Source organism: Ambystoma mexicanum, chromosome 11, assembly GCF_040938575.1.
Source record: "Ambystoma mexicanum isolate Mex_15411 chromosome 11, UKY_AmexF1_1, whole genome shotgun sequence".
In the NCBI taxonomy this organism is placed as follows: domain Eukaryota; kingdom Metazoa; phylum Chordata; class Amphibia; order Caudata; family Ambystomatidae; genus Ambystoma; species Ambystoma mexicanum.
In genome coordinates, this window is record NC_090934.1 from 28,133,956 (window position 1) to 28,154,218 (window position 20,263).

The 20,263-nt window shown below is 50.8% G+C and overlaps 1 protein-coding gene across 2 annotated transcripts in view; it reads right to left on the minus strand.

The window, feature by feature from the left end:
• The window catches only part of NHSL3 (NHS like 3), a 566,971-nt gene that overhangs the window by 349,753 nt on the left and 196,955 nt on the right, over positions 1 to 20,263 (minus strand). The gene's annotated exons all lie outside the window — the stretch shown is intronic.

The window sequence follows — 20,263 nt, forward strand, 5'->3', positions numbered from 1 at the left end:
AATAAATGAGGCAGACGAGGGGTGGAAAGGGACCACAAAGAGGGGAGGGATCGCCAAGAGAGGGGGTAGAGGGAGGGACAGAGAGGGAAAGTGGGCAGAGAGGGACACGAGGGCAAGTAATGTTGGGGGAAGAGGACAGATACAGGAACATAAACGGGTACAGAGAAACTGGGAAGGGGCACACAGAGGGGTCTGGGTCACCTGCCTGAAGGGGCAAGCGAGCTGGGGGGGGAGGGCGCTGGAATCTGGGAGAGGGGGGGGCGATAGTGTTGGAGTTTTATCCCAGCATCGACCTCCAAACACTTTCGTGATCACAGAGAAGGCACCACCTGCTTCTACTGTGGCTGAAGTCTAGACACAAACAAGTACCCAGACCCACCAGCCAGACCCCCAGCTCCCAGCACAGCCCAGGTCTGCCAGACACCCAGTACAGCCCTAGCACTACTACACAGCACAGCTGTGAGGAATTCGACCATCCACACGGCGGACGTGCAATCGCCTGGACTTTTATTGACATTTTTAAAGAAATTAAATGATGGGAGATCAACCTCGGAAAATGTGTAGGGCTAATCTGCACACATTTTACTATGCTCACCGCACATCAAACACAGGAACGCTAATAGGGGTCCTCCCTGCACCTTAACCACAATGATGCTGCCACCTCACTCCTCTCTGAAATCCGGACTGCCTTGACTTTGCCTCCTCCAGAACTCTCGGTTAGTTCCCCCCTTATGGGCTCACTCCTACCGCCTTTGACTATCCCTGTTCTTTCTGCTTGTTACTCCCATGTTGTCATCCTGATGCGCAGTGCTTCCTATAACCCCTTGCTAACATCTGATTCCAAGATTGAAAAGTCAAATCCTGCTGTTTTTGGTTTGCGCTAAAGTCAAATCTTGCTGCCCATTGCAAAATTCTTTGTATTTTGCTTGTATACTGATACTTCTTTGTAACATGCCAGCCCAGTGACCTCACCACTCTCTTTTGTCCCACACCTACCTGCCTTAGCCCCCCCAGTTCCTCTATCCTCTCCTCGCTTCCACCCCCCTGGCGCTTTCTGTTTCTCCTATCTTTTCCAACTGCATCTCCATTGACTATCCTTCCCTTCTCACCAAGTCTGGTAGGAAGAAGTTCAAAAAGGAGATCTTTGGGGCGTGGCTTGGAAGCCATGTGAGAGGACGCGCTCCTGGAAGAGCTCCTGAAGATCCTGCATTTATCCTGTGTAAAAGTGCATTGAGACTAACTTTCGCGAGTCAGGAACGAAGGAACCCATCCATGAATGTATGCTGCATAAATATTGAGGAGCTGAATCCTTCGTAAGCCCGGCAACAACAGAAAATTGCGATCGAAGATCCGGGAGTCACGGCCCGGACGGAGGGAAAATGGCGGCCATGCCGGACAACGGAGGAGATACATGCGGGGCGAAGAAGAGGCATTCTCGTAGTGATCGGTGGCAAAGTAAGCTGTGAAGTGTGAGAATGGCCTCTGGGAGAGAACCGGCGAGTCTCGGTGGGCACCGATTACTTATCACAGGCTTTGGACAGTGACGGTCAGCGGTCGGCACTAGGACCCACCCGAGCTGACCAGTGAAACGGACCATCCACCTTAGGTGCCGGAGTATCGCGTGCTGGTCACGCGGCAGCCTTGGGACGGAGGGCCCACACTGTGTAGGAACTCGCTGGTAGGGACCCAGTCGAGTGGCGGAAGGAGTGGCTGCGGAGGTACACTTGGTGCGGGTGAAGCGACTCGCTCCATTGCGAGCGGAAGGTGGGCTCCTCTCTCCCGGGGTGGGGGTGAGGCGGGAGTGTACGGGCCCGCGACATACAGTGGTGGTGGAATGGCGAATAAATCCGTCAGACAGAAAGTGAAACAACCCACATTGGATGAGTTTACCAAGACACCACCAGGCCCAGAAAGTGCTCGGAGCAAGGAGAAGCCATCTGCAGGCGGCATGGCCGCCGCTAGCCCAAATCAGGACGTGTTAGTTGCGCTCGCAGAATTGAAAGCGGATTTGAAAACCGCTTGGGAAGCCAAGCTCGAAATGGTGGTGGCGGACCTGAAAACAGTGCTTGACCTCAAAGTGGGAGAAGTTCGGGAGGAGGTGAACCTACTTCGACAAGATGTGAGGACTCTGTCGGAGCGCACAGAGAGCCTGGAAAAGGAGGGGAGCGCCAACACGGTAGATTGCGCCTCACACAAGGCCGACCTGCATGTCTTGGAACAGAAAGTGCGCAACCTGGAGAACAGGGCCGAAGAAGCAGAAGGGCGTGCCCGGAGGAATAATATCCGTGTAGTGGGCATCCCGGAAGGATTGGAGGGTCACAACCCCACGGACTTCATTGAGAATATGTTGCTCCAAGAGATCACTGGGGGTGCGCTGTCGCAGGGTTTTGCGGTGGAGCGAGCGCATAGAGCATTGGCCAGGAGGCCTCCGCCGGGCGGTCCGCCCAGGCCAATGATAGCCAAAATCCTTAACTACCGAGACAGAGAGAGGATTTTGGAGCATTTTCGCAAAGGAGGAACCATCAAGAGGGGGGAGGCCACCATAACGGCCTACCCAGACTACACCATGATGGTGCAGAGGAGTCGGATGAACTTTGCAGCGGTCAAAAGGAGACTTAGAGAGGCGGGGAAGAAGTATATGCTCCTCTACCCGGCCAAATTGAAGGTGATCCACAACAACAGATCCTTGTTTTTCGAGTCGCCTGAGGAAGCCATGGGTTGGTTGGACATGCAAGGCAGCCCCCAGGAGCCGGAGGTCCAGACTGATGAAGGTGGCAATAAGAGTTAAGTGCGCTACGACGATAAAGAGTGCAGCCAGAGACTATGGGACTTGAATATAGTTACTGTTATGGCCGGGGAGGTCGGGCCTGGAACTGAATGATCAATGCACTGTTTGCACCGTACCTGTGGTTATACGAAGGAGCCTTTCGGGGCTAGTCCATTCACCCCCATTTAGTGTTTTTTAGTTAAGTGGCCGTTAGGGCGACTTTACCCTACTGGGCTCTGTGTGTAACAGCCAGAACTAGATGTGGGGGGGCCTGAGTTCCCGAGGTGGAGCTGGGCAACAGTTGGGGAGGGTGTTGGGGGGACGGGTGGGGGGAATGGGGGGTGTGGGGAAAGTTGGGGTGTACATAGCGTTGGGGAGTTTAAGTTTGACCGCGAGCCCTGGGAGTACATTTTGGATGAGATATCTGGACGGCACGGATGAGCGGGGTGGGTTGGGGGGGAGTGGGCAGGATACCAGTGAATTATGGGGGAGCTAAAATTGCTAACATGGAACGTCAGGGGTCTCAATAGCTATCTAAAACGGAATAAAGTCATGCTATACTTGAGAAGGCAAAAGATAGACATCGCATTGTTGCAAGAAACGCATTTGACCCGAGATAAACTGGAGCTGGTGAAGAAAAAGTGGGGTGGAACGGTGGTGGGATCCACGTACTCGGCTTATGCCAGAGGTGTACTGATCTGGGTGGCGCCACATGTCCCGTTTCAACTGAGGCAGGAAATCTTGGATACTGAGGGGCGCCTGGCTATGGTAAGAGGGACAATCGAGAATAAAGAGATGTGTGTAGTGAACACGTATGCCCCGAACCAGGGCACGGCAGAGTACTATCGGACTATGAGTGCCAGCCTGAGCCGGTGTGTTGGGAGTGCAGTGTTCTGGGGAGGGGATTTTAACTGTGTGTTGGATCCGGGGATGGACAGATCCGACGATAAAGTGACTAGGCCCGCCCCGGCAGCCCGGGCGCTGCGGACGCTGCTGCGAGACTTCGAGCTCGAGGATGTGTGGAGGACTAAGCACCCCAATGTGAGACAGTACTCACACTACTCGGCCCCGCAGCAGTTGCACACCAGGCTTGATTATATCTTTGCCACATCGGATGTCTTGATAGAGGTGTCCAGGGCGGAATATAAAGCGAGGGTCCTATCGGACCACTCGCCATTGGTGGTGGGTTGGCAATATGGCCGCCCCAGAGCGCGGATCCCGATGTGGCGTCTGCGCGCAGAGGCGCTTAAAGACCAGGTTTTCAGGGAAGATATGCGGGAGGAAATAGCCAGTTATTTCGATATCAATACTGGCAGCGTTGATTCGGCGGGAACTCTGTGGGAGGCTTTTAAGGTTGTGATGCGAGGGGTGGCGATTGCCAAATCGAAAGGCTTGCAGAATGGGGTCCTGGTTGATTTACAGAGGGCAGAAAGCGAGTTGGAACGGGCGTTGAAGAGCGAGCCCATAGACAACGAGCTGGTGCTTAAACTGCAACAGCAGTGTACGGAACATTGGGGGAGGCTCTGTAACCTAAACTATAAAAAATATATTGAGAGACAACACGGGGAGGAGACAAAACGGGCCGTCTCCTGGCATGGCTATATAAGAAAGAAACCCCGAGACCCCCGATTAGGACGATTACTAGAGAGGATGGGAAGCAGATAGATACCCAAGAGGGCATAAACGAACAATTTGTGAATTACTATAGGGAATTGTACGGGGATCCGGGTGGCGGTGACCGGGAGGATATGCTGGAGACCCTGCAAGATATTGGGCTGCCCAGGATAAGCTCGGAAGAAAGAGAGGAATTAGATGCCCCGATAACATTGGAAGAGTTGGAGGCGGTTGTCCGGCAACTACCCACTAGCAAGACCCCAGGGACGGACGGCCTGCCCAGCGAATTTTACAAAACCTTTGGAGCGGAAGTGCTCCCCCCGATGCTTGATATGCTCAATGAGGCGTTCGAGACGGGGAGGTTGCCGGAATCGCTCAGAGAGGCGGTCATTGTACCGCTCCCTAAGCCCAATAAACCCGGGCATAGTTGTGGGTCGTACAGGCCAGTATCTATGCTGAATCAGGACAGCAAGATACTAACGGCTGTCCTGGCAAACAGACTGCGGAGGGTGATAGGCAAACTAGTACACCCGGACCAAACAGGGTATGTCCCGGGGAGGAATATTACCCAAAACCACAGACGCCTCCACCGGGTGATAGAGATGGGATCCATTAGCGACGAGGAAATGGCGATAGTGTCGTTGGATGCTGTAAAGGCCTTCGATTCGGTTAATTGGGGGTGGCTGCTGACGGCCTTGAGAGAATACGGACTGGGTCCAGGATACGTTAGATGGGCGGAGCTGCTGTATAGTGCTCCACTGGCCAGGGTCCGGACGGGGGCAATCATATCCGAGAGATGGCAACTCAGCAGAGGCACTAGACAGGGGTGTCCTTGGTCCCCGATGCTGTATATCCTGGCCCTGGAACCCCTGGCACTGTACCTGCGGCAGCAGTACGACATCGTGGGTATTGAGATTGGGAGGGAAAAGCATCTGATATCCCTGTATGCGGACGACTTGTTATTGTACCTGAGTCACCCGGAGGAGAATTTACAGTATATCCTGGACGTGATGGGGAGATATGCGAGGTTGTCAGGCATAGCGGTCAACCCCCAGAAGTCGAACATTTTCCCATTGGGCTGCTATAGGGGTGTCCCCATAGAGAGGCTGCCGGTGCTACAGGTGCCCTGGGCAGTTAACACGTTTCGTTACCTGGGAATAGATGTCTACCACACGGTAGAGAAAGAACATAAGTGTAACACTGAGATGGCTGTTGAGAAGATACGCGCATGCATGAGTTTCTGGCAGAAGTTGCCCCTGGCGATGATGGGGCGTGGAGCAATGATTAAAATGGTGGTTCTGCCTAGGCTGCTACACTACTTTAGTAACATCCCATACATGATCCCTAAGGGTTTTTTTGCTAAAATAAATGGGGTTTGCAGAGAGTTCCTGTGGCATGGCACTCGAAACAGAGTGGCACTCTGGAAGTTGCAGAACTCTCATGAAAAAGGGGGAGTTAGACTCCCAAACTTTGAGGCTTACTACATAGCGAGCCAACTACAGTTTGTATCCAAATGGCTTTCCGACGAAGAGACCCCAGAACTTAGATTATTCGGGCATGATTGTGCCCCATTTTTCCTGAAGGAAGTCATTTGGTTGCCCGAGACTGTTACGAGAAAGTACCCGGCGATGGTGAGGCTGGGATGGAAGGTGTGGAGACGAGCATGCAAACTGATGGGAGACCCACTCCCGTGTTCTCCGCAGATTCCACTGGTTGCCCTGGCGGGGGTAGACGGACAGCTGAGGGGGATTATTAGGACCTATTGGGAATCGGTGGGGTTGGTGACATTGGGTGATGTGTGGCAGGAGGGTGCCATCAGAGCGTTTGAGGAACTTAGCGGGGAGGTTGGATTACATGGTGGCCAATATGTAACATACCACAGATTGGGGAGGAAAATTCGGGAACTATGGCCTGAATTTACCTTGGCAGACGAATCGGAGGTTACGCTGGAAGGGATATACGACACGACGGAAGGGGGACATGAGATCTCTAGGCTGTATGAGATGGTGATGTTGAAGGTTGGGAAGGAATTGACAGGCCTACGATTGGAATGGGAGTGCGAGGTGGGGACCCAGATGGGAGATGGGATGTGGGAACGGGCTCTAAGATATCACAGGAAAGTATCTCGAAATGCCAGACTGCAGCAGGTACAGCTATATGTCACGCACAGAGCGTATATGACCCCACTGCGGATATCCAAATTCGGAATGCGGGCAGACAGGCGTGCCCTAAATGCGACGAAGAAAATGCGGACATGACGCATATGTTCTGGGCATGCCCAGTGATCGAGGGGTTCTGGAGGGAGGTGGCACGCAAGCTAGGAGAGAAAGGGGTCACGCTTGCCATAGACACCGCCTGGGCATGCCTGCTGGGTGGGTTTTCCAGACCTAGGAAGCAGAAACATGTGTGTAAACTGAAAGACTTGGCGTATGTGCTGGCCAAACGGAGAATAGCCATGGGCTGGAAAAAATGTAGCAAGCCACGGGTTGAGGTGTGGTGGAATGACCTACAGAAATGGGCGGAGGCCGAGACAGCAGTGTGGCAGGAGGCGAGTTGTATGTCTTGGGAGGAGGAACTGGCCTCTTTGATGGCATGGAGGACTTTGATATCTTGCATATTTGGGACAGGGATGGCTTCGGGAGGGTCGGATGACAACGAGGCCCGCTCATGTGCGGCAGATACGGAATGTGACATGGAAACTGGCTCGCGAGGGGGGAGGGATCAGGGAGGTAGTGCGCACTAATGATTAAATGCTTTATTGTAATATTGTTAATTGCACTACGGTTTGGTTTGTATTTTTGTTTGTGTTGAAAAATCAATAAACTTTAAAAAAAAAAAAAAAAAAAGGAGATCTTTGCCTCCAACCCTGGTCTCCCTATTGCTGACACCTACTCCAATGCCTCCGCCAGACAGACCCTTACCAACATCCTCTTTGTCGTTCCTTCGCCAGATCTATGGACTCCTCATATGGTCTCCGTGCTCTGCCCCATCTCCTCTTCTCCCATTAATAGTGGCACTCGCTGGGAAGTTCTCATGGCTTCCTTCGACTCCTCTAAAGTCATTATTAATGTCTACCTAAATGGCACTGTCATGGTCCAAGGCCCTCAGGCCAATCTCCTCATCTTTGATAGGCGCTTCCTGCGCCTCATCAATTTCCTCTCATCTCCTGCTGTCCCCTCCTCTACCCCCTTGGCTACCTTGCCGTCTCTCTCCTCCTCCTCCTCCTTCTGCTCCTCCTCCTCCTCGGGCTCTTTCTCCTCCGCAGGGCGTACCTCTGATCTGCACCCCTCCCCGGAAGGTCTTTAAGGCTGACAACCTTCTTCATATTGCCACTCTCAACTCTCGCTCTGCTGTCAAACACTCCTCTGACACCTGCCACCTCCTTGAAGAACTAGACCTTGATGTCCTTGGTCTTACTGAGACATGGTTCACGGGCAGCTCTGTCACAAGCTTTGACACTCTCCTCTCTGATGGCTACAAGATCCTCTCAGCACCCAGGTCCTCCCGGTCCGGTGTGGGGGGGGGTAGCCATGATTTTTCCTGAGTGGATTCTTGCCACTATCATTCCCCCTCAGACCTACTCCTCTTTCGAATGCCTTGTCTGTAGGCTTTCTCTCTCGCCTACCCATTCTCTTACTGTGGCTACCATCTACCGGCCTCTTGGTCAAATCACCTCATTTCCCTCCGAATGGGCAGACCTCTCCTCCTCCCTCTTGGCCTCTACCACTCAACTCCTCCTCCTCCGTGACCTCAATATACATTTAGACTCTCCTTGTTCGTCCTCTGTACTCTTCCGTGACCTCTGTGACTCCCTCTCCCTGTCCATCCTCCCCTCTGGCCTGACTCACTCTGCAGGGCACACACTCAATGTCTTGATCTCCTCTGACCTCTCCCTCTCCATCTCCATCCCTCTGACCACTCCTCTCTCCTGGGGCGATCACTCCCTCCTCTCATCTCTCCCTCTCCCTCTTCCCCCCCAAGCCAAGCCTACCCCAACACTGCCACCTACCTTTTCGGACATCTGGCCCATGAAGCGTGTGTCAGTTGAGGCTTTTGCCGCCACTTTCTCTCCCCCCCCCTCCACCTTTAGCTGGCTCACATCCCGACACCGCCCTGTCTCTGCTCTACTCTTCAATTTCTGATACTCGTGATGCTCTTGCCCCTGTCATGAGGATCCGTTTGAAGTCCAAAGCCAAGTGCAATTCCTGGTATGACTCTGACCTAGCTACACTTAAACGTAAGTGTAGGGCGGCTGAGAGGAACTGGAGGACTTCCTGTTCATCCACTGACAAACTGGCCTGTCGCCTGCTACAAAGGCAAAACCGACTCTCTGTCCTCACCAAGAAGAGAGTCCACATTCAAGCTCGTGTCTCTGCAGCATCTAACAACTCGGCCGAACTCTTTAAAATCTGCAAGGAGCTGGCCAACACTGCTGCAGTCTCTACCTCTCCTGTTGCCTCCCAGGCTCTTTGCAATGCCCTTGCCTCTCACTTCATTTCAAAAACCCAGTACATCCTGTCCACTCTCTCCACCCTCACCCCTCCTCTCCCCTCTCCATCTGTGCTTGCTGACCCTCCTTTAGCCACCTCCCCACCATCCTGCTCGTCCTTTACTTTTTTCTCCCCTGACGAGGTCGCTAGACAAGTCCGATCTATGAAAGCCTCGTCAAAACAGGTTCATCCCTGTTCCTCTAAAATCATCAAGGACCACATTGACACCCTCGCTGATTTTTGCAACCACTCCTTTGCCTCAGGATCCTTCCCCTCCCCTCTGAAGCACTCCCTTGTGCATCCTCTTCTCACGAAACCCACAGCTGATCCTTCTTGTCCAGCTAACTATCGCCCAATTTCCATTACTCCCTTTCTGGGCAAACTCCTGGAAAAGTTGGCCATCTCTCAGCTTAACCTTCATTTTAATTGTGTTGGCTGTCTCCATGACCACCAGTCTGGCTTCAGAGCTGCCAGAAGCAAGGAAACTGCTCTCCTGAACATCCGTGAAGATTTGCTCTCCAACCTTGACTCTAACATTCCCTCTGTCCTCATCCTCCTCGATCTCTTTTCTGCCTTCGACACGGTCAACCATACCTTCCTGCTCAACCGTCTCCGTGAAAACTGATCAGGCTCTGGCCTGGCTGACCTCTTTCCTCTCAGATCGACCCTCCCAGGTCCAACTTGGGTCCTTCCTTTCATCTATCTTCCTATCTACCTGTGGTGTTCCTCAGGTGTCTAACCTCTCACCCTGGCTTTTCAACCAATACGTGGCAACTCTCGCCCACTGCATTGCCACTTTCTGCTCAAATTTCCAGTGCTACGCTGATGACAACTCATTTTCAGGCTGCCCTCTGCCACCTCCTCTCCCTCTCTCATCTCCGATTGCCTAACTGCCATTCAAGATTGGTGTGCCGCCAATGATCTTTGTCTGAATGCCAGCAAGACGGAGATCCTCCTCATCGGCACACCTTCACTATCCTTTACCCTCACTCTCTGGCTGGCCTCCCTTGGCCCTCTTCCTACCCCCACCTGCGAGGCTAAGAACCTCAGGGTCATCTTTGACTCCACCCTTTCCTTCTCCGCCCACATCTCTGAGGTCTCTAAAAAGTCAAATTTCCGACTGCACCTCCTCAGAGGTACTCTGCCATTCCTCTCCTTCCCCCAGAAGCTCATGGTATCCCAAGCTCTGGTTCTCTCTTTGTTGGACTATTGTAACAGCCTCTTTCTAAATCTACCTGCCTCTACTCTCCGCCCTCTGCAACTAATCCAGAACAGGACTGCAAGACCTGTCCTTGGCTTCAAGCCCTGGGATCGTATCTCTCCAGCTCCTAAATCTCCCCATTGGCTCCCAGTGGATGCAAGGATTAAATTCAAAACCCTCTGCATTGCCACAAGGCTTTCTGCGGCCTGGGTCCAAAATACCTTCAGCTATCCCTCCGCAAATACCTCCCCTCTCGAGCTCTTCGCTCCTCTACCTCTAACTCCCTCAGGGTCAGTCGTTTTTCAAAGAAATGAGCTGGGTGTAGATCTCGGTCTTCGGCTGGGGCCTCCCTCTGGAACAGCCTACCTGCCACTCTAAAACTTGAGGAGCACCATCTCCAGTTCTGGAAGAACCTCAAGACCTTCCTCTTTTCGTCTGCCTTCGCTCCCCCTCTCCCCTGCTGATCTGTTCTCTTTTGGCACCATGCACCTGGCCACCCTCTGTCCTCTGGGCCCAGGTACCAGCTCACCCCGCCACCCTCCTGCACTGCCTCCGGGCCACCCCTTGCATTGGGGTCTATATCTGTACCCATACAGCCCCCCCCTTTTTCTTCCTGCACTAATCAGACCTACCCCGTCTGCTGCCTTTAACCTAGCACTTGCAAATTGCTGGCTGCACTACCACTGTTTGTTGCCTTTATTATTTATTTATTGTTATTTATCTGTTTCGCACTTTCCACTTCTCCCCCCTTCCATGCACTTTTCCCCACCCCCTCTCCCATGAACTTGCGTGTTCTCAATGTCAGTGGGCCTAGTAAGATCGCTGTTTTTGTTCTCCCCTGTTCCCCTTCCTTGCCTTGTCGTGCTCTGAAACACTTGTGTACGAGCGCAATAGAAATTAAATTTCAGTATCAATACTCTGGGTGGACACAGCCTACAGGCGCAGTCCTCCCATCATGTTCAGTTGGAATGTGACAGCCAGGAGTACATGAATGCAGCAAGAGGAGGGCAACACCTTCCTCTAGCCATGGCCAGCCTAATTAAATCTCAAAGGCTCCATGGATCCACCCTATCCTTTGCCTGCCTGCTGGTGGCAGAGCATACTGATGAGTTAATTGAAGCAAGCCTGCAGGGAGGCCTGGTGGCAGGACTGACAAAGGAGACAGGAAACCCAACACCCTTTTGATATGCATCTGTGTCATCTTGAAGTCAGCACGCACCCCTTAGTATGAAGGGTAGTGAATGTCATGTCTGAGACAACTGTTTACAGTGGTCATGCCTGCATGGGGACCCCATTGAAGAAGGTACAAGTACGGACAGTCTGTTCTCGCCATAACTTCAAGGGAGACCTGGGCTTTGATCAGGAGCCACAGGGAGCTCAATTAACCAGAGAGACCCTTTGATCCACAAGACAGGAAGATGGGTGGGACTTATTAATACATTTTGTCACACCTTTACATTTTGTCACACCTTTACATTTCCTGTTGAAAATCACTCCGATCATGACCTCACGCATAACAAGATTTTTGGTGGAGACCCAGGATTGGTTTATTAAGGTAGGCTTAGCCTGCACCAATCACTGATTTGGCTTTAAAAGAGGTTTGAGCCCCTCTTTTGGCAGATCATCCGACGACTTTGAAAGGAGTAAGAAGAAAAACTCACTTGGACACTGGCTGAAGGTACAGACTGCCTTACAGATTAAGCTAGTGAAGGAAGGCCAGGATTTCCAAGAGGGAAGCAAGAACCCTTCCCTAATCATCTCCCCCCAGGGAACAGAGGGAGACACTGTGAGAAACCTGAAAGTGTTTAACCTACTAGTCCCCGGGGATCTGTAATCCAGGTGGCCTGGACACGGCCATCGCTTTTGTATCAGTTTCTGGAGTTGGACCAGTTGCGGGAGGATCACTTGGGTGAGGGGTCTTTGGGGAGTGAGAGAGGGACACCGGATGGCGAGACGCGGTATCCCCATCCCTGTAACACCTTTACCCCATCCTACACCAGGTAGGATAATTAGAACTCAAAAGACCCCCCGCACCCCACAGCACAAACATTTTCTCACAGATAGCTTGCTATGAGACAAAACAAACTAATACCCGAGCCATATACCTGACATGTCCCTATACAATAGTCAAGCACGGTCAGGCAATTACTGACCCTCACACACACCTAACTTCCGTTACATTACCCCGCACGGATAAAAGGCAGAGCACGAGAGAACACTGAGCAAGGCAAAACACACGAGGAAGCAGCAGTTCTAAGATGGCAGTTTATCATGAGGAGAAAGACGGCAAAACAGAAGGGGATCGCAAGGAGGGAAGTGCCCTTGACCTTTTTGACAATGAATCGTTACTTTCATGAACTCTCGAGAATAGAAAATGTAAGAACAGAAAACGAGGCTGAAGAATCCCGCATTGTGTGTCAGAGGTATTCGTGGCCCTCCCGCGTCGATAATCAAGGCAGGGAGAATGGCTTGCCGCCGTGGTACTGTCCTTGGCTCCTGCAAAAAAGCAGTGCCAGTGAAAAGAGCACAGCAGGTGAGTAGGGGAGACTGATACCAGACTTGTCTGTCTTGAAGCCAAGGGTGCAAGCAGAAACTTTGTATGGTGAATGGTGAAACGAACAGTGTGTTAAAACGCATGTTATAACCAATGCGAGTGAAGTTGAACAACAGATGAGTGATTGAACTTTAAAACCAAGATACAATACCTTTGACAGAGTGATCCGGCACTGCGTGCATGCCCATTCGAAAGTCTCTGTAAATTATCCAACTAAGAGCTGAGAAAGGTGAAAGAGTGGCAAAGAACTGTGCATCAAAGTGGTCCTGCGACGGGTCAAGTAAAATCCATTGCACAATCATACGTCTTCGATGATGACGCTGACAAGTTGATGACAAAATAGAGAAAGTTGGTCCAAGCCCAACGAGGGAGATTAATTGAAAGCTTTTAGGAAAAAGCAAGTTTATGTTGAAGTGAATTGCACTGGTTTGAGCCAGACAGAGGGAGACTGATAGAACATTTTGTTAAAATGGATCCGAGACCAGCCAAGGGGGATCCGGGGTGAACCGTGAATCACCCGAGAAATTGGACACATGGAAATTCTACTAATTTTGTAAAAAGGGGATCTAAGCCTGGCTGAGGGGAATCTGAGATTAATGGTGAATCACCTGAGAAATTGAGTATGTGTGAAATTGCGAGAGGAAAACTAACGTATTGTTTATTTGTCGCATCTGGCCCTCTGAAGAAAGAGGCTTTGAAAGGCAAAGAGACTTTGGCAGAGAAGGTTGCGATGATAAGGTTTTAACTACACCCTCGTGCCAGAGAAGCCAGAGACTGTGCTAAACTCGAGTGTACCGCCTTGTCCCGTGCTGAAAATGTGCGGAAGGGAGGCCAACGGCCTGAACATCCTGACATATCATTTCTTGAACACTTCTTTCTTTTACATAACATTGTTTGCCGCACCATTTGTATTTAGAGGTGAGGTTTGGCAATAGGTTTATTAGTATAGGCCCTTTTATTTTGACAAGACACCACTAGGACTGCGTTATTATTATTTGATGGTCGTAGCTTGCTCCCATCTTTAGATTTAGGATTAGATGGATGTTTTCAAACCCTTTTGTGACGTTCGTTAAACACCCTTGAACTGTGGTCACTTGTGTCCGTCTTACTGTTGATACCATGCCTTCCTTACAATACTGAACTCAGAGGACCCATCCAGCAGCTCCAGAACGGGTACCCAGCCAGCATGCAGCATGCCCCGCTAGGTTCTGCCAGCAAGCTTCCTAGATGGGAAGTGCCAGAATCTCTCTGTACAAAGGACAAGGCTGTTGCCTGCAAACACTTTCCTCAGCTTTGGGCAGTCCACCTTAAAAGGACGACACAAGTCCTACAAAGAAGCTAGGAGTGCCACAACAAGCATCCACCAGCATTCATCTTTTAAGGACATTTTCCAGGCAGTCGAGCCCTCGAACTGCGACCATCTGCACCACTAACTGTTGTCAGGCTGCAGTCACTGAAGCCATCCGAGGCACCTTGACCAGCGTTCCAGATCAGCCAACCAGCACAGAGACAACGATTCTTGACCCTGAGCGGCCGTGTAGCCCAGCCTGCAGCCGTCCGTTCAGCCTCGGTTGCCGAACTGCCTGCAACCTGATACCTGCAGCTGTCTCCCATCTTCAACTCTGTCGCAGGAGCTGCAAAGCGCCCTGGAGCCGACTCAGCCCTGTCGAGCATCAAGAACATCTCAAGCACCAGGTACATTGTGGTTCTGCCCCCCTGGCCCTTCTCCGAAGGCCCCTAGTGACATTAACGGCCCACTTGCTCCCTTGGTGCTGAACCCAAATAACCTTGAACAGTTAAGACTGACTGCTTTACCGACTACCCTTCTGTCGGTATCAAGAGTGCATCCCTTTCCTTTGTGAAACTGTCTGACCTTCTGTCTTCCTTTACAGGGTGGGCTGTATTTTATAGTGTTCTAGAACTGTCTGTTGTAATAATAATAAAGTAAATATTTTTAGACAACTATGACTGGACAGTCCCTTTTTGTCACTGGGTAATAATTGCATTTTCGCTGTATTGCAATTAACTAAAGATCCACAACCTTGCAGATAAGCCTGTGTCCACGTTCCCAAAATTGGAAATGGAGGTTTATTATTTACTTGTGTTTGCAATCTGTTCTGATCCCTTCTCGTGTACTAGATGTGTGGAGCTGATTGATGGTTTAGAAACCGATATTCCTCCTTGGACCACTGGTTCCCTCAGAAGTTGATTCGCCACATTGGCGGCACAGGTGGGAATCAGTTGGAACCTTGCACACAGCTTAGTCACCAACGATAAAAGTACTGTTGTAGGCAATGTTTAGTCACTCCTAGGTATTAGTAATAGTCATGGATCTCGATGTGGAGACTGTAAAAGGCATGACCTAAAATGTCCTGCACGTCTTAAGTTAAGAGAGGGGACTTCCCCACAGCACTATGGTTAATAAACCAGAGTTTCTGACCAGCCTCCAAGCTTGGTTAGAAGCGATGGCGGTTGGGGAGAAGACCGCAGGGGATGGGCTAGGCACTGTGTACCCGAACGGACAAGATCTTCCGGGGGGACAACCACATGAGCAGTGTTTCTCACCAATTATCCCGCTTGGGGGCAAATATGGATTCTCAACCCTCGAGAGGGTCAGTGAGGACAGGGGCTAGTGCGGCATCCCGCAGGTCCCAGGCCTCAAGACAGTTAAGTGGCCCAGTAATTGTTCCAGCTGTTATTGAGGTAGCGGCTAGAACGCTCCTGCTCGAGGAGAAGAGACCAGCACTACACGAACAGAAACAGCGGGACAAGGTCACCATAGAGCTTTGCAAACTGGCGCTTGAAGAGAAGGCGGCCAACAGATCTACCTTTAGCGAAAGCAGCAGTAGTGGCCCAAACCAGAGTGCCCGGGATAAGCTCTGGCGACACATTCCCAAAGACCTAGTGCAGGCTCATGAAGTGGGTAAGGATATTTTTGACTGGTTTGAAGCACTCGAGCTGGCCTTCTAGCTACAGGAGGTGGACTAGGTACTGTGGGGTGCAGCCCTGATGAGTCGCTTACCGACACCATGGACTGACGCAATTCTTCAGTTAACTCCTGAGGAAAGGCCCCTTTATAAGAGCATGAAGGCGACCCTCCTCAGAAAGTTCTGTAAAATCCCAGAACAGTATCTGAAGAGCTTCAGAGAGTTCAGAAAGAAAAGTGGACAGCCATTTGAAGCGTTCACATACTTGTTGAAATATCTAAGCGGGTGGGTGACTGATAACAAAGTTGGCACATTTAAAGGGATGTACAATTTGATTGTGTGTGAGCATGTATTGAAACATTGTGAGGTTGACCTACACCAGCATCTTGTCGACAAGACTATCACAGACCCTAGAGAGCATGCAAAGGCTGCTGACAGGTTTCTGAGTACTCAAGTCCAGAAAAAGGCTCAGGCGAGAACAAACCGGAAGAGAAATCAGCAAACAAAAAAGTAAACAAGGACGGGACCAACCCAATCCTATTCGAAGTCAGGTCCCCAAAAGAATGAAGGGAAATCCTACAACTCTAGTTCAGCCATGCACAATAAAAAGAGGAGCACAGGCACCCCTAACACTGGGACACCTACGTTATCACCACCCAAAAGCTGTTTCGTATGTAAGGATCTGGCCCATAGGAAAGGGTATCCTGCTTGCAAGGGCTTACCCAAGCAAGCAATAGTGAATGTTGGACTTGTGGAAGAGGCCATCATTAGTGTGGGCCTCTTAGAGGAGGACGTCCCACTAGGCTGGGAGTGGCCGAATGTGGATTGGTTACATTGAGTGGGAACGGTACTGAATCTACAGAAGAGATCCAGTTCCCAATAATACTCAACTCTTTCTAGGACATGTGTATATCAATGGACACAAAACTCCTGCGGTTCCAGGCACCGCGGCTGTCACCCGGCAGTGGGTACATCCAGGCTAGTATATTGATGGGCCTGATTGTTGCATCGGTGGGTTTGACGGAAAGAGTAAGGGCCCCTTGGCGATAGAATTTAGCTGCCAAGGTGAAACGACTCAGCGCTGTGTAGCGGTGAAAGACTCCATCCCTGTCACATGTCTGTTGGGTAATGATATTCCTGATACCGAAATCCCATGCAGAGCCCAGAGTCTCATCAAAATGTAGGACATTGCAACCCACCTGTGCAAAGCACCCGGGGCTCAAATGCAAAGACCCAGCGCAGCGTCATATCCGCAGCTCTCCTGCATAAGCCATCCCATGCAGAACCCAGAGTCCCATCAAAATCTAGGACACTGCAACCCGTCTATCCAGGGCACCCATGCCTCAAAAGCAAGGAACGAGCGCAGAGTCATATCTGGCACTCCAAGCATCAGCCATCCCATGCAGAACCCAAAGTCCCATCATAATCTAGGACATTGCAACCCACATGCACAGGGCACCCGGGGCTCAAATGGAAAGACCCAGCGCACAGTCATGTCTGGAACTCCCTGAATTAGCCATCCCATGCAGAACCCAGAGTCCCATCAAAATCTAGGACATTGCAACCCACCTGTGCACCCAGGCCTCAAATGCAAAAACCCAGCGCCGTCATGTCTGGTGCTCTCTTGTATCAGCCATCCCATGCAGAAACCAAAGTCCTGCAACCCACCTACACAGGGCACCCGGGACTCAAATGCAAAGACCCAGTACAGAGCCATGTATGGAGCCTTCTTGGTCATGAACCGTTGCAGGCGCTGGTTGCGGCTGCTCCGTGTGGGTGCTAGCCATGGGTCTTGTCTACAGTATGACGCTCCCAAGATGGCCGCCTCTTTGTTCCCTTCTTTCAGTAGTGCACACGCACTTGTCACCAGCGGTTTTTCACTACAGCGGCCTGTGCATCCGGAATATCTACGGTGGATGCCCGCGGCTGGACCCGTCGCTACTCCTTTCTCAGACGCTACTCCTCCGAATCCTCTGCCGGCGGCTTAGAACAAATACACACTACCTAGCCTTCCGACTGGTACTTTCCTCGCTCTAAGTTTGACCGGCTGCTTCCGATCAGTCATACTCCCCAAAGTTGTTTATGCCTTCCATTCGCAGGCGGGACCCGTCTCGTCCGTTTTGGGGTAGGCGCTAGTGGTTCATCTTCATATTTGGTTCGACAAGCCTTGCGAATCATACCAACGTATCCTATAATTACAGCCTGCACGTACTTTCTGTGAGAATCCTAGCAAGCACAAGTGTCTGGGGCTTCGAGCTCAATCTGCCATTTCTGTCCTTTGAGCAATCCAGAGACCCCTACACAGGTTAATTCCCGCTCGACTTCTCATTACCTATTCTCCTTTCCTATTCTCAAACTAAACTGTCTCTATTACTGTTTTTTAGCACAACGTTACAGTCCTTCCAGATTTTCCCATATGGGAACCGTTGCACTACAGCTCTATTTGAAGTTTAGGGGAAATTCCAGACTGCACGCAACATACCTGGACACCATCACCTCAAGATACCTTGATCTACAATCAGGACTTCAGGGTTCTATGCCCCAGAGGGTTTCCCTGGGTCCTCTGCGCCGCTCAGTTCTGTTTACATAGGCTGGGGTCCACAGAGCATCCTGGGGGATTCTAACCTTCAGCTCCCTGTTACTTTCTGCTGCTTCATTGGACCCAGGTTTTACTATCCATATGACATTCTCCTGCATCAGTCATTCCATGCAGAGCCCATACTCCCATTAAAACCTAAGGCACTGCAACCCGCCTACACAGATGTTAGGGAGAATTCTCATTCTATGGCTAATTTCCCTTACCTAGTGAGTCTCTCAGCAGCTTTGCTGGATTTCTGGAGTTTATTTTTTTCCACTTGGCAAGAGTGTGAGCTTTTCCCCCACTATTACCTGTGTTTTGCCATGTGTATTTCATCGGTTTTTGTGATTGTGGACTCTGGAGTACACCACATTAGTAGCCCCACTCTTGGTGTGTTACACAGCACCTTCAGTGCAGTGACACAGGGTTGTCTTTTAGACTGCCCACTGACTCCATTTCTGGGGCTGACTACTGTCCCCCAGAAAAGGGTAAAGTTGCCATTAACTTTACATAGTCATTTAACCACCGATCCAGTACACCCCATCTTACATGGAGTATTGGAAAGGGTTAATTCTTAGCCCTTTGTATCTGTACCTCTTGGGGCATTGTTTCGGTCCCTTAACATTAAGACTTGGCTGGTGGCAGTGGTATCTACCCTAATTTTCCTACCGCAATTATATTACATAACGTGGCATTGTTTTAGGCCATTTTAGTAGCCTCGAACTTTAAACCTGCTATCCCAAATACTTTTTATTACGGATCCGGTTGGGTTTAATTGCCATTTCTTTTTGTTAACATCCTTCTTGGGACTTTCTTTGTGCGGCAAACCAGGTTTGCCTCCTTTGTTCGCCGACCGTTGGCAGGCTTCTGACCAGAAGCCCTCCTTTGGCGTCTGGGTGTCTAGATGGGCTGAATGTGAGGGTAGGGTGTAGTCACCCCCTGCACAGGGTCTCCTTGGAGACCCAAATCGCACTTTGTGTTGATTGGCTGAGGTGGTTGTCCAGGGTGGACAACCCCCCTGCTGAGTGATTGAGAGCCAGGCTGTGTGAATGGGGGATTTTGGCATAAAAGGCAGGACTCTTGAGGTAGAAAGCAGAGTCGCCTCTGGAACTACAAGGAACCGAAGAGGTGCGGAGAAGAAGACGGCTGCTGCAACCCTGAGTCCCGGTGAAGCCCTGCTGCAGTCCTGAGCTATCTACCCCTTCAACAACTAAGAGAAGATCCAGTCCGGAGTCTTCTTCCCTTGAGAACTGGTGGGATCAACCAGCTCGTCTTTTCTTCAGTCAGAGAATCCTCTCCTGGGTGAAAATCACTGCTGTGCTGTAGTGGTCCGGATAGCCATCAGAAGAGCCCTCTCCTGATTTAAAGGAGCACACCTTTTATTCATCGTTGTCTTTCTCGCTGCTGCTGGCCTCATCTCTGGGTAGTGCACATCGCTCCAGACGTCGTCCTTCTTGTACCCATGACTGAAGCTGCAGGAACCATGACTCTGCAGGAACTACCAGGAACAACTGCCGTGGCACCAGCTTTTCTACAACGGAATACGGTACTGTGCACACTTGGTCATTCTCTCCGTCTGACCAGCCGGATAAGGGGTGAACCCTTTTCCTCCACGAAGATTTGTTCTTTCTTCCCTCCCTCTTATAACTTTTCCTTCCATTTGACAATCTTTACAAACTCTTGGCATCTCGAACTGTTCAACGTGGTTATTTGCTCACCACTGACTGCCCATGGCCATTCCCACCCACTTCCTGCCCCTCTCCGCCCAAAACACCTCCTCCTGGGAACGCTTTGAGCTAGCATGCCCAAGCCGTGAGATCATCCTTTACACTCAAGTGCCTGACTTTGTTATTTCAAAGCACTCTTCCGAGAGGTCATGGCTTAGTTGGAGCTGTAAACGTGCTACTGGTGTAATAAAAATGTCTTAAGCAGGTCTACCTTCAGCCACTTTTATAAGCAATGTGTGTGTCCTTCATTGAAGCCCCGTTTTAAAAAAAAAAAACATTGGCAAAACCAACCGTTTTGGCTTGTGCATAAGTATTTGCCAGGCACAGCTATTAAATGTCCAGGTACTCGCTCCATTTTGCCTCTGCTATCATTAATGGGCAGTTAGTACCATTATGGCAGTTTCT